This window comes from Schistocerca cancellata, chromosome 6, assembly GCF_023864275.1.
Source record: "Schistocerca cancellata isolate TAMUIC-IGC-003103 chromosome 6, iqSchCanc2.1, whole genome shotgun sequence".
Classification (NCBI taxonomy): Eukaryota; Metazoa; Arthropoda; class Insecta; order Orthoptera; family Acrididae; genus Schistocerca; species Schistocerca cancellata.
This window is the reverse complement of record NC_064631.1, coordinates 321,353,163-321,365,162: the sequence shown is the minus strand read 5'-3', so window position 1 is coordinate 321,365,162 and position 12,000 is coordinate 321,353,163. Positions and strand designations below refer to the sequence as shown.

Below are 12,000 nucleotides of genomic sequence, written 5' to 3'. Positions count from 1 at the left end.
GTCCCTTACGGGGCAAATCCGGCAGCCTTGGTGCAGGTCTTTTACATTCGATGCCACATTGGGTGACCTGAGCGGAGTAAAGCCCTACCCACCCCGGAATCGAACCCGGGTCCGTAGGACGGCAATCCGTCACGCTGACCTCTCAGCTATCGAGGCAGACGAGATAATACAGGTGGATAGCGATCACGCTCGTTTGACTTCTAAGTAGACTGCAATGACAATAAAATTCATATCTGATGACTGATGGCCAAGGCAGGTGCGAAAATCCATTCTGTAGCTCAGAAGACCAGTCCTAGACGACGCGGACTGTGTGAACTGCGTCAGTGTCATCTTTGAACATAGCATCATCATTGGGGATCAAACGTTATACTATAGGATTGACCTCTTGATTCAAAATAATCAGATAGTCCTTGGTAGTAATGCGACTTAAAAGTAACTGTGGCGTGCACAGAATACCACAATATGTTGTTGTTGTTGTGGTCTTCAGTCCTGAGACTGGTTTGATGCAGCTCTCCATGCTACTCTATCCAGTGCAAGCTTCTTCATCTCCCAGTACTTACTGCAACATACATCCTTCTGAATCTGCTTAGTGTATTCATCTCTTGGTCTCCCTCTACGATTTTTGCCCTCCACGCTGCCCTCCAACACTAAATTGGTGATCCCTTGATGCCGCAGAACATGTCCTACCAACCGATCCCTTTGTCTGGTCAAGTTGTGCCACAAACTTCTCTTCCCTCAATCCTATTCAATACTTCATCGTTAGTTATGTGATCTACCCATCTATTCTTCAGCATTCTTCTGTAGCACCACATTTCGAAAGCTTCTGTTGTCTTCTTGTCCAAACTATTTATCGTCCATGTTTCACTTCCATACATGGCTACACTCCATACAAATAATCTCAGATATAATTTCCTGACACTTAAATCTATACTCGATATTAACAAATTTCTCTTCTTCAGAAACGCTTTCCTTGCCATTGCCGGTCTACATTTTATATCCTCTCTACTTCGACCATCATCAGTTATTTTGCTCCCCAAATAGCAAAACTCCTTTACTTCTTTAAGTGTCTCATTTCCTAATCTAATTCCCTCAGCATCACCCGACTTAGTTCGACTACATTCCATTATCCTCGTTTTGCTTTTGTTGATGTTCATCTTATATCCTCCTTTCAAGACACTGTCCATTCCATTCAACTGCTCTTCCAAGTCCTTTGCTGTCTCTGACAGAATTACAATGTCATCGGCGAACCTCAAAGTTTTTATTTCTTCTCCATGGATTTTAATACCTACTCCGAATTTTTCTTTTGTTTCCTTTACTGCTTGCTCAATATACAGATTGAATAACATCGGGGAGAGGCTGCAACCCTGTCTTACTCCATTCCCAACCACTGCTTCCTTTCATGCCCCTCGACTCTTATAACTGCCATCTGGTTTCTGTACAAATTGAAAATAGCCTTTCGCTCCCTGTATTTTACCCTTGCCACATTTAGAATTTGAAAGACAGTATTCCGGTCACCATTGTCAAAAGCTTTCTCTAAGTCTGCAAATGCTAGAAACGTAGGTTTGCCTTTCCTTAAACTTTCTTCTAAGATAAGTCGTAAGGTCAGTATTGCCTCACGTGTTCCAGTATTTCTACTGAATCCAAACTGATCTTTCCCGAGGTCAGCTTCTACTAGTTTTTCCATTCGTCTGTACAGAATTCGTGTTAGTATTTTGCAGCTGTGGCTTATTAAACTGATTGTTCGGTAATTTTCACATCTGTCAACACCACCTTTCTTTGGGATTGGAATTATTATGTACTTCTTGAAGTCTGAGGGTATTTCGCCTGTTTCATACATCTTGCTCACTAGATGGTAGAGTTTTGTCAGGACTGGCTCTTCCATGGCCGTCCGTAGTTCTAATGGAATGTTGTCTACTCCTGCGGCCTTGTTTCGACTCAGGTCTTTCAGTGCTCTGTCAAACTCTTCACGCAGTATCGTATCTCCCATTTCATCTTCATCTACATCCTCTTCCATTTCCATTTTCAATATACTAAGGACTTAAGTCAATTAAACTAATAACCTTCAAAGTTATAATGAAAATAATAATCTTTTAGGCCTTAGTGAAACTTTACACCTCCAGAATTGCAGTCTAGACTCATAACTGAATATAAGACCAACTCTCTCTCTCTCTCTCTGTCTCTCTCTCACACACACATACACACACTATATATATATAGTGTGTGTGTATGTGTTTGTGTGTGTGTGTGTGAGAGAGAGAGGGATAGAGAGAGAGAGAGAGAGAGAAAATGGGGTAATAAGGTGGTCTGCCATAGCCAGGGGTAGAGATAATGGTCGAAATGGCTACACACTGTAAGCTAAAGATGAACAGAGCCACAGAGCTAGACGAAAAAGAGAATGAGGAATACGGAAAAGATAGTTAAAGTTTCGTATACCTTCCGTGCATATGAAAGTGTATCCTTGCGCGTAATGGTCTCCTGGCCCACACTCAGCATATTTCCATAATATTGTCCTCAAGTACATCGCCCTTGTATAGACCCTCTATATACTCCTTCCACCTTTCTGCATTCCCTTCTTTGCTTAGAACTGGGTTTCCATCTGAGCTCTTGATGTTCATACAAGTGGTTCTCTTATCTCCAAAGGTCTCTTTAATTTTCCTGTAGGCAGTATCTATCTTACCCCTAGTGATATAAGCCTCTACATCCTTACATTTGTCCTCTAGCCATCCCTGCTTAGCCATTTTGCACTTCCTGTCGATCTCATTTTTGAGATGTTTGTATTCATTTTTGCCTGCTTCATTTACTGCATTTTTATATTTTCTCCTTTCATCAATTAAATTCAATATGACTTCTGTTACCCAAGGATTTCTACAAGCCCTCGTCTTTTTACCTACTTGATCCTCTGCTGCCTTCACTATCTCAACCCTCAAAGCTACCCATTCTTCATCTAATGTATTTCTTCCCCCCATTCCTGTCAATTGTTCCATTATGCTCTCCCTGAAACTCTGTGCAACCTCTGGTTCTGTCAGTTTATCCAGGTCCCATCTCCTTAAATTTCCACCTTTTTGCAGTTTCTTCAGTTTTAATCTACAGGTCATAACCAATAGAATGTGGTCAGAGTCCACATCTGCCCCTGGAAATGTCTTACAATTTAAAACCTGGTTCCTAAATCTCTGTCTTACCATTATATAATCTATCTGATACCTTTAAGTATCTCCAGGTTTCTTCCATGTATACGACCTTCTTCATGATTCTTAAACCAAGCGTTAGATATGATTAAGTTACGCTCTGTGCAAAATTCTACCAGGCGGCTTCCTCTTTCATTTCTTAGCCCCAATTCATATTCACCTACTACGTTTCCTTCTCTCCCTTTTCCTACACTCGAATTCCAGTCACCCATGACTATTAAATTTTCATTTCCCTTCACTATCAGAATAATTTCTTTTATTTCATCATACATTTCTTCAATTTCTTCGTCATCTGCAGAGCTAGTTGGCATATAAACTTGTACTACTGTAGTAGGTGTGGGCTTTGTATCTATCTTGGCCATAATAATGCGTTCACTATGCTGTTTGTAGTAGCTTACCCGCATTCCTACTTTCCTATTCATTATTAAACCTACTCCTGCATTACCCCTATTTGATTTTATGTTTATAACCCTGTAATCACCTGACCAGAAGTCTTGTTCCTCCTGCCACCGAACTTCACTAATTCCCACTATATATAACTTTAACCTATCCATTTCCCTTTTTAAATTTTCTAACCTACCTGCCCGATTAAGGGATCTGACATTCCATGATCCGATCCGTAGAACGCCAGTTTTCTTTGTCCTGATAACGATATCCTCTTGAGTAGTCCCCGCCTGGAGATCCGAATGGGGGACTATTTTACCTCCGGAATATTTTACCCAAGAGGACGCCATCATCATTTAATCATACAGTAAAGCTGCATGCCCTCGGGAAAAATTACGGCCGTAGTTTCCCCTTGCTTTCAGCCGTTCGCAGTACCAGCACAGCTAGGCCGTTTTGGTTATTGCTACAAGGCCAGATCAGTCAATCATCCAGACTGTTGCCCTTGCAACTACTGAAAAGGCTGCTGCCCCTCTTCAGGAACCACACGTTTGTCTGGCTTCTCAACAGATACCCCTGCATTGTGGTTGTACCTACGGTATGGATATCTGTATCGCTGAGGCATGCAAGCCTCTCCACCAATGGCAAGGTCCATGGTTCATGGAGGGGAGGACCACGATATGGCTGTCCAAATTACCTCTGAACCTCTCAACCCCTCTCCCCCCCCCCCCTTTTTTTCACTTTCCACCATTGGGACGCAAAATAGTTCAGAAATTTGTGTGAAATAAAACTCATCCGAGCAAAAGACGTTCTTCCATTGCTCAATAGTCCAGACTTTATGGCTTCAGCACAACATAGTAATCTCATGAATAGTTACATCCATGATTTATGGTTTGGCATTTCCAGCTCTCCCCGGGTTCCCTACTTATAATGCTCGTTTCGTGTTATTTTGGTGCTGACAGGGCTTTCGAGTACAACATTTAGTTTAGCCGTGAGGATTTCAGCTGCGTCCTCTTCAGCTGCGTCCTCTTCAGCTGCGTCCTCTTATTTTTCGTTACACCCGTCGTCCACAACCTTCCATCAGGATGACACTACACCCACTTTCGTCCAAGCTCGGTGTTAACAGATGATGTTTTTCCGATTTCCCTTTATAAGGTATAAAAAATTAAAAAGCAACAGGAAACGCATCCGCTACCTTGGGTACTGAAGAACCCACCTCACGAGCAACTACAAAATGCCTGCGTTCGGATACACGTAGCTCCGACGTAATAGACTCAGGAGGACGTAGGACACTGTTCTGACCACGACTGATTGCAAGTATTGAAACGTTGTGAAGGTGCCATTCTAACATTCGGCGTGGTGTCAGTTTGTACTAAGTCGTGTCTCCCTACCACTTGCGCGCAACGACGCTCTAAGCGTGTTTTTTAGGGAATTGACTAGTTTGAACCCGGGACCTGTTGCTGGTAAGGAGACGCCAGACCACACGTGACATGTAGAGTTCAGAAGAGTTCCGTGAGACTAGAGTTGATATAACCAAATACTTAATGATTTCAGCGTCAGCTCCACTGCACCCCCTGTAAAAGAATTTTAATAATAACTAAATTTAGTGGAAGGGGTTCAAGGCTTTCCTATTTTTAGTTAGCTGGTAAAATAACGTCGAAAAAGCAGTTAAGTTTACCATTGGAAATTTTATTCTACTCACAAAACATTGTTTATAAATTCCACTATTTATAAAAGGAAATATTTTAATACAGAATGATAAAAACCAACTGCGTTCAACAAAAATGTGAACGAATATTCCCTGAGTGGGTTTCCATGAACTACAATGGACCGAAGGATGACCTATGCCATATCACATCTATAATCTAGGTTTAAATTAAGTTTCACAAAAGAGAAAACTATCAAAATGGTCTACAGTGACCCTCAATTATCTTTAATTACTTATCTAACTTGTCGTAAATTACACTGGCTGATGTGGCTTCTCAATAATTATATAACACAATCATCATCGCGTTTCAGATTTTAACTTACGTAGCAAATGTGAATACCATGAGCTTAAACTGACGATCGACACTAGTATTACGTAAAAAGGGGATGTAACAGATGAGACTTCTGCAGTTCTGAGTGAAGCCTTATGCGCTGAAAAATGCGGCATCGTGTGCGTTTATTACCTTGTCGGTGTTCGTCAGGGGGCGGCGGGCAGCACAGCTCCATGCACCTCGCCATCTCGGAAGCAACTCTCTCCTAACTTCTCCTTAATACAATTTACTGAAGTTGGTTTAAAAAAAACTATCTGGCTGTGTTTTCATCTGACCAATCAGGGTCTCAATGTTAACCTTAAGCTCCGCCTACAAACATTCTGTCTATCCAATGAGAAACGTTATAGTTTTCCTGGTGGGGCAATGTTCTTAACGTTTGCAACGTAACAGAGACGCGAAAAAGTCTGATGCTAAAACTTGCAGCAGGTGTGGCCCTTTTAGTGTTATCGTAAGATCAATACTGTTCTTCTAGAGGGCTCTATCTTTTAACATGGGCTGGGGGGGGGGGGGGGTCCTGGGGGTTACTTTCCGTGGTGGGGTAATGTTTTTAACATTTGCAACATAACAGAGACGCGAAACAGCCTCACGCTAAATCTTGCAGCTGGTGTGGCCCTTTTAGCATTATCGTAAGATATATACTGTTCTTCTGGAGGGCTCTATCTTTTATTTTGGGCTGGGGGGGTGGTCCTGGTGGTTGGCAGGCGACGTGGGTGTCCGTCCCTTATCGTAGGGCCTTCTAACGTAACACGGTTCTGCTCTCGGTTTCTGTTCTCGTTTCTTCTTTCGGAACTGCGTCTGTTTCACGGTGGGAAGGTATGGCATGCATTTAGGCGTTCTTGTGTTAGTCTGTGGTATTCCATTTGCTCATTCATTGATCGTATTACTTTGGTTAATTTAATGTCAGGATTTATTCGCAGCTATGTGACATACCGCCAGATTAGCTTATCATGTCAGGGTTTTCATGGAAGGTGCTGGATTTGCCTGACACCTTACATATCAGCACCCTTCCAACTTAATTTTTGCACTGAAGTTAGGCAATGATTGAATCGTTGTCTAAGTCCATCAGAAATTATTCCCTTATCTAAATTTTGTTGCCTACGGTTCAGCCACGTTATCCTGGTTCTATGCTGGTTTGTATTACTAATTTATATCTTTATATTCTTCCACATTATTCTCAAAAATATGTTTATATTGACAAGAGAAGAATATTTTTATGCTATCATTATTATTATTAATTTTTAATTATTTTCTTTCTTTATTTAAGTGTGAAGTTTGTTTTTTAAGAAGGTTGTTATCGAAAGTGAGGAGTCTTTCACACCGATTTTCTTAGAAATATTGTTTTTTTTATAAATGTAGTAATTAAGTAAAATCTTTTCGTAACACATTTTCTAAGTATCATGTACAAGTAATTTGTTTTTGTTTCAAGACACTCATTTCAACATTGTTACACTAACAAATAAGAATTATTTCCAATAATTGCTTTGACAAAGAAATATACATACACAAGTATTGAGATATTATCCTAAGAAGTGGTACAAATATTATAAAAAAAAGGGAAAACATCCAACAAGATAATTCTGTATTCTTTGTTGTTATAAGGAGAAAATAAGTAAAATATAGTTATTCTTTTATTTTTATGAGTTTATTTTTAGTGTTTATTATGCCTTACTTTTGTTCTTTATATACTGTTCATTTCAGAACTAATGACTTATTTTTATCGATAGTCTATTTTTTTACTTAAGTCCATAGTCAATGACTGTAATTTTGTAGTTTATTAGCTGTCTGGTGTGCTTAACTTATACAGTTTTTCACACGTTCGTTTTGCACAATTCCTACATCACATAATTTGATTTCGCACATTCACACAATCCTATGAATGATTAAGCATGAGGTTGGTGAATGTTTTTGCACGAAGGTGATGGACTTGATCGAGATGGATGTGGGGAAGTATTTGATGTACAGTTTCTTTCATCATTCCTTGTTGGCTTTGCAAGTGTGTGTTGCTGTTGTGGAGGTCCCATAATGGAATGGAGGTGTGAGTGCAGAATCTCATGGTATACTGGTTTTGTATGGGTGAAAGTCATCGTTATGTGTCGCTGAAAGCGGTCGTTTTTCGTTGTAACACTTTGCAGACGACTAGTTTACAATAGGATAGGGATTTGGGAAGGTATGTTGTCTATTCTTCACCCATCTTCTTTCTTGGTCTCGATCTTGCGAATCTTCAACTTCTGTTCTTCCTGCTTTTTCTCTGCTTCTTACTTGATTCTTGGTTCTTCTTTGGACAGGATATGGAAATATTTATTGAAAACTAGTCGCTTTGAAGCTCTCCTCTTAGTAACAGTTTGATAAATATTTTGGATATGTCATTTTTACTTTGTGGAAGTTTTCTTCAGTTTCGTGCATCAGCGTGCTGTTTAATAGCAGTAGTGTTACTTTTAGACCTTTTTCTTTTCTTGCCAGTGGTGGCTTGCCCAAGCAGTCTTCTCGTCGGGCCGTGTTTTGCTCTCTCCACTGAGTGGGGGCGTCCCAGGGTTTACGAGCAGTGAAAGTCCAGTGTTTGCTTGTTTCTCCCTGCATCGGTCACTGTCCTTTCCCTTCTCTGGACGCTTCTGCCTTGTAGGAATCGTTTCTTGCTAATTACGTCCTTTTCTTTCTTGATCCTTCTCACGTTGCAACTTGTGGGTCGTTGCATCTCATCCTTGCTGGAGTTTTTACAATGGTTGTTACAAAAGTTTTACTTATATTCATCTAACACATGTCTAGCACCTTCATTGTTTTACGCCTTTTTAAAAAGTTTTACAAATTTATGCGCCCTTTCCATGTTACAATTCCAAGATATCTTGAGTCTTAACTTATACAAGAATCCTCAAATTCGTTTTTTATTTTTGTGTAGAGTCGTGGTGTATAGCATTTTAGTATTTCATGCTGTTAGACTATCTACGCTTTATCCCTTCACCTTAATCTATGGTACTATTGGTGTTATTTTTGTTTTTCTTCTTATTGAAACTACTTTCTTTTTCCCACCTTCCTCTCTCTTCATTCTCCTTTCTCCTGACGATCTTATCTGCAACATAAACTTGAAATATTGTGCTAATTATTTACCAGTAATAAAATTAAACTTCAAACTTTTCGATATGGCTCACATGTTGAAGTCCTAAGGTTTTGCCTGTTCTTGGGTTCATTAGTTCCACAGCATTATCATGAGCATTTCGGCTAATTGTGACAGGTCCTTTGAATGCAGCATAAAACTTATGTATTTTGTGTTTCTGTTTGCTGGAGAAATCGTGTGTTTTTACAAATACTTTCTGGCCTACTGAGAATGTTCTTTTAATTGCTGTTCTATCTCCTCTTTCTTTCCTTTTAATGGCTGCCTTTCTGATGTTGGAGAGTGCTGTTGCTATGACTTGTTTGTGCTGTCTACGTGGTACAGTAGGAAATCTAACATTTTCTCTGGTTATGTATGGGGGTTCAATATTTTTAAGTACAGTAACTGGAGGTAGTAGTGTAGTGGTATGTGGCATTTCATTCATTACTTCTTGAAAATCTTTAAGGTATATATCCCAAGTGTTGTGTCTTTTGCCTGCATTTAATCGGCATAAAGTGCCTATGTCCTTCATAGATCGTTCTGCTGGATTTACGCTAGGGTTGTACTTAGATATGTAGATGGGTTTTATTTTGTGTTGTTTTAACGTGTTCTGCCATTGCACTGATTTGTTTTGTGGGCCATTATCCGAAATTATTCGTTCCACTCGACCTACTTGTCTGAGAAAATCTTTTTAAATGCTCTACTTATAGTAAGTCCTGTTGCCCGTTTTAATGGTGTCAAGGTAACATATTTAGAAGTAAGTTCCAAAACGACAAATATGAAAATATATCCATTTTTTGTGCGTGGGAGGGGCCATATCAAATCTTTTGCAGCTATTTGTTTTAATTTTTTAGGGATTATTGGAAACATAGGTGATTTGGTTTGGAAAGTGATGCGTTTAGCCCTCATACATTTTTTGCACTTGACTAATACTAATGTAATTCGTCTTTCCGTATTAGGAAAATGGCTTGTTCGTTTTATTTTTAAAAAGCATTTCTTTGGTCCAAAGTGGCCATTACTTAAATGTGTATACCATGTGTACTTATTAATTAGTTCGTCTGGGATATAAATTAACCATTCATTCGTTGCAACATTTCGTCTAAAAAATAAAACATTGATTTTTACTAGATAGTGCTGTCGAATGTCTGGAAAATCCTTACTTCTCCACTTGTGTTTGATTCCTAGTATTTCGACATCCTTGATCTGTTCTATGCCTATGTTTTTCAATGCTGTCGTAATGTAGTTTTCGAAAGGTACTTCTTTCATATAGTACATTGTAAACTGGTCTTCTGCTGCTTCCAAACCTATGTTATTGGATGCACCCTGTGGACATCGCGATAAAGCATCTGCTAATACATTCGCTGGTCCTGGTATGTGTGTAATAGTGAAGTCAAATTTTTGTAGTATTAACATCCGTCTGGCTAACATCCCATGAGTTAATTTGGCGGATTACAGAAATTCTAATGCTTTGTGGTCAGTGTATACTTTTGTTTTTCTTTCGAATAGGAAGTATCGAAAACGTTGGAAGCCCCATACAATGGCCAATGCTTCCAGCTCCATGACTGAATAGTTTTTCTCGCTTTTTGTGAGTACATGACTGGCAAATGCAATTGTTCTATATGATCTTAGCCCTGTCTGTTCGTATTCTTAGAATAAAACAACTCCTAAACCTGTTTTCGCGCTATCAGTGGCCATACAAAAATTTTGTGTTAGATCAGGATGTGCTAAAACCGGTGCTGTTGTTAGTGCGTTTTTCACTTTTAAAAATTCTTCATTGGCTTGTTGATCCCACACCCATGGTGTGCTTTTTCCAGTCAATGCACATAGGCGTGGTGTTGCGAGAGAGTCGATCCAAATAAATTTTTATAGAATCCGGTGAGACCTAGAGATCCTCTTAGAGTTTTCTTATTGTATGGAGTACAGAATTCTTTGATTGCCGTTACTTTTTCTGGGTCGGGCATTACCCCTTTCTCTGAAATTATGCGTCCTATTAATTTGACCTCTCGCCTTCCAAATTTGTATTTTGTTATATTTACTGTGATCCGATGCTCTTTCATGATCCGTAAAAACTGACTTAATGTGTCGTTGTAATGTTTCCAAGAGGGTTCTGCTATATTTACATCATCAACATAACATGTAATTTTTTGTAAAATTTCAGGACTGAGTATAGTATTAAATCCCCTAATAAACCCTGCTGATGATATGTTTAAACCAAATGGCAATCGTTTAAACTGGTAACATCTACCGAATACGATAAATGCCGTAAATTTTCTGGGGCCAATTCTATTTGCCAGAAACAGCTCTGTAAATCAATTGATGAAAATATCTTAGCACCGTGGAAGTTTTGTATCAATTCCTCTAATTTTTCTGGGCGATCTGTCTCAGTGATTATGATTGTGTTGATCTGTCTGGAATCAAGCACTAACCTGATGCTCCCATCTCGTTTTTGTACAATATGGAGTGGGCTGTTATATGTGGAGGTAGCTGGTTCAATAATATCATCATATAACATTTTAGATATCTCCTGGAATAATTTATTCCTGTAGCTTAATGGGATTGTATAGGGTCGCACTGTAAATGGTTTGTGCTGTTTTACATCAAACTTGTACTGAAAGTGTTTAATACTGCCAGTCTTAGGTAAAAATACCTCTGCTTTATCTCGTAAAATACCCTCTAATTCTTTTTTACTGTGTTCCGAAATACCTTGAACTTCATGCAATTTTTGGTCGATTTCTTTATGGACTTCTAACATGAGTTGAGGCGATTCCCCCTTTTGTGCATACCATTCTAATTCTTCATCCTCTTTATCTCGCGTCATTCTTAATTGTTTGTTTATAACTGGTATTTCTTCTAATTTTAGCTTTTGCTCAAAGAGAAGTGTGACATTCGTGAATGTTACGCTACCTTTCCCAATATCTATTATCGCTCGTCTCTCATTTAAAAAATCTGCACCTATAATCAAATCTACAGTTAGTTTAGGTATAATCACGAAGTTCGCTTCGATCTTTTGACCTTGTCACGAAAGAGTTAACCTTGTTTGTCTCGTAACTTCCGCAGCATTGTTTCTAATAGGACCTCTTACTTTAATCTTATGTGTTTTCATAACTGGCAATTCCTCATTGGCATTACACTGCATGAATAAATTTTCTGAGATCGCAGTCTGTTCACTTACCCTATCTATTACAATATTGACTGGCATATGCTTTACCATGGCCTTCACAGTTGATTGAATTGGAAAGGGTTGGTTCTGTTCTTCTTCTTCTTGCATCAACGGATCATCCACTGAATCATACATGAGTCTTTTCAGGAA

At 39.2% G+C, this 12,000-nt stretch overlaps 1 protein-coding gene across 1 annotated transcript in view; it reads left to right on the top strand.

Moving 5' to 3' along the window:
* The window catches only part of LOC126088310 (uncharacterized), a 79,113-nt gene that overhangs the window by 36,092 nt on the left and 31,021 nt on the right, over positions 1 to 12,000 (top strand). The gene's annotated exons all lie outside the window — the stretch shown is intronic.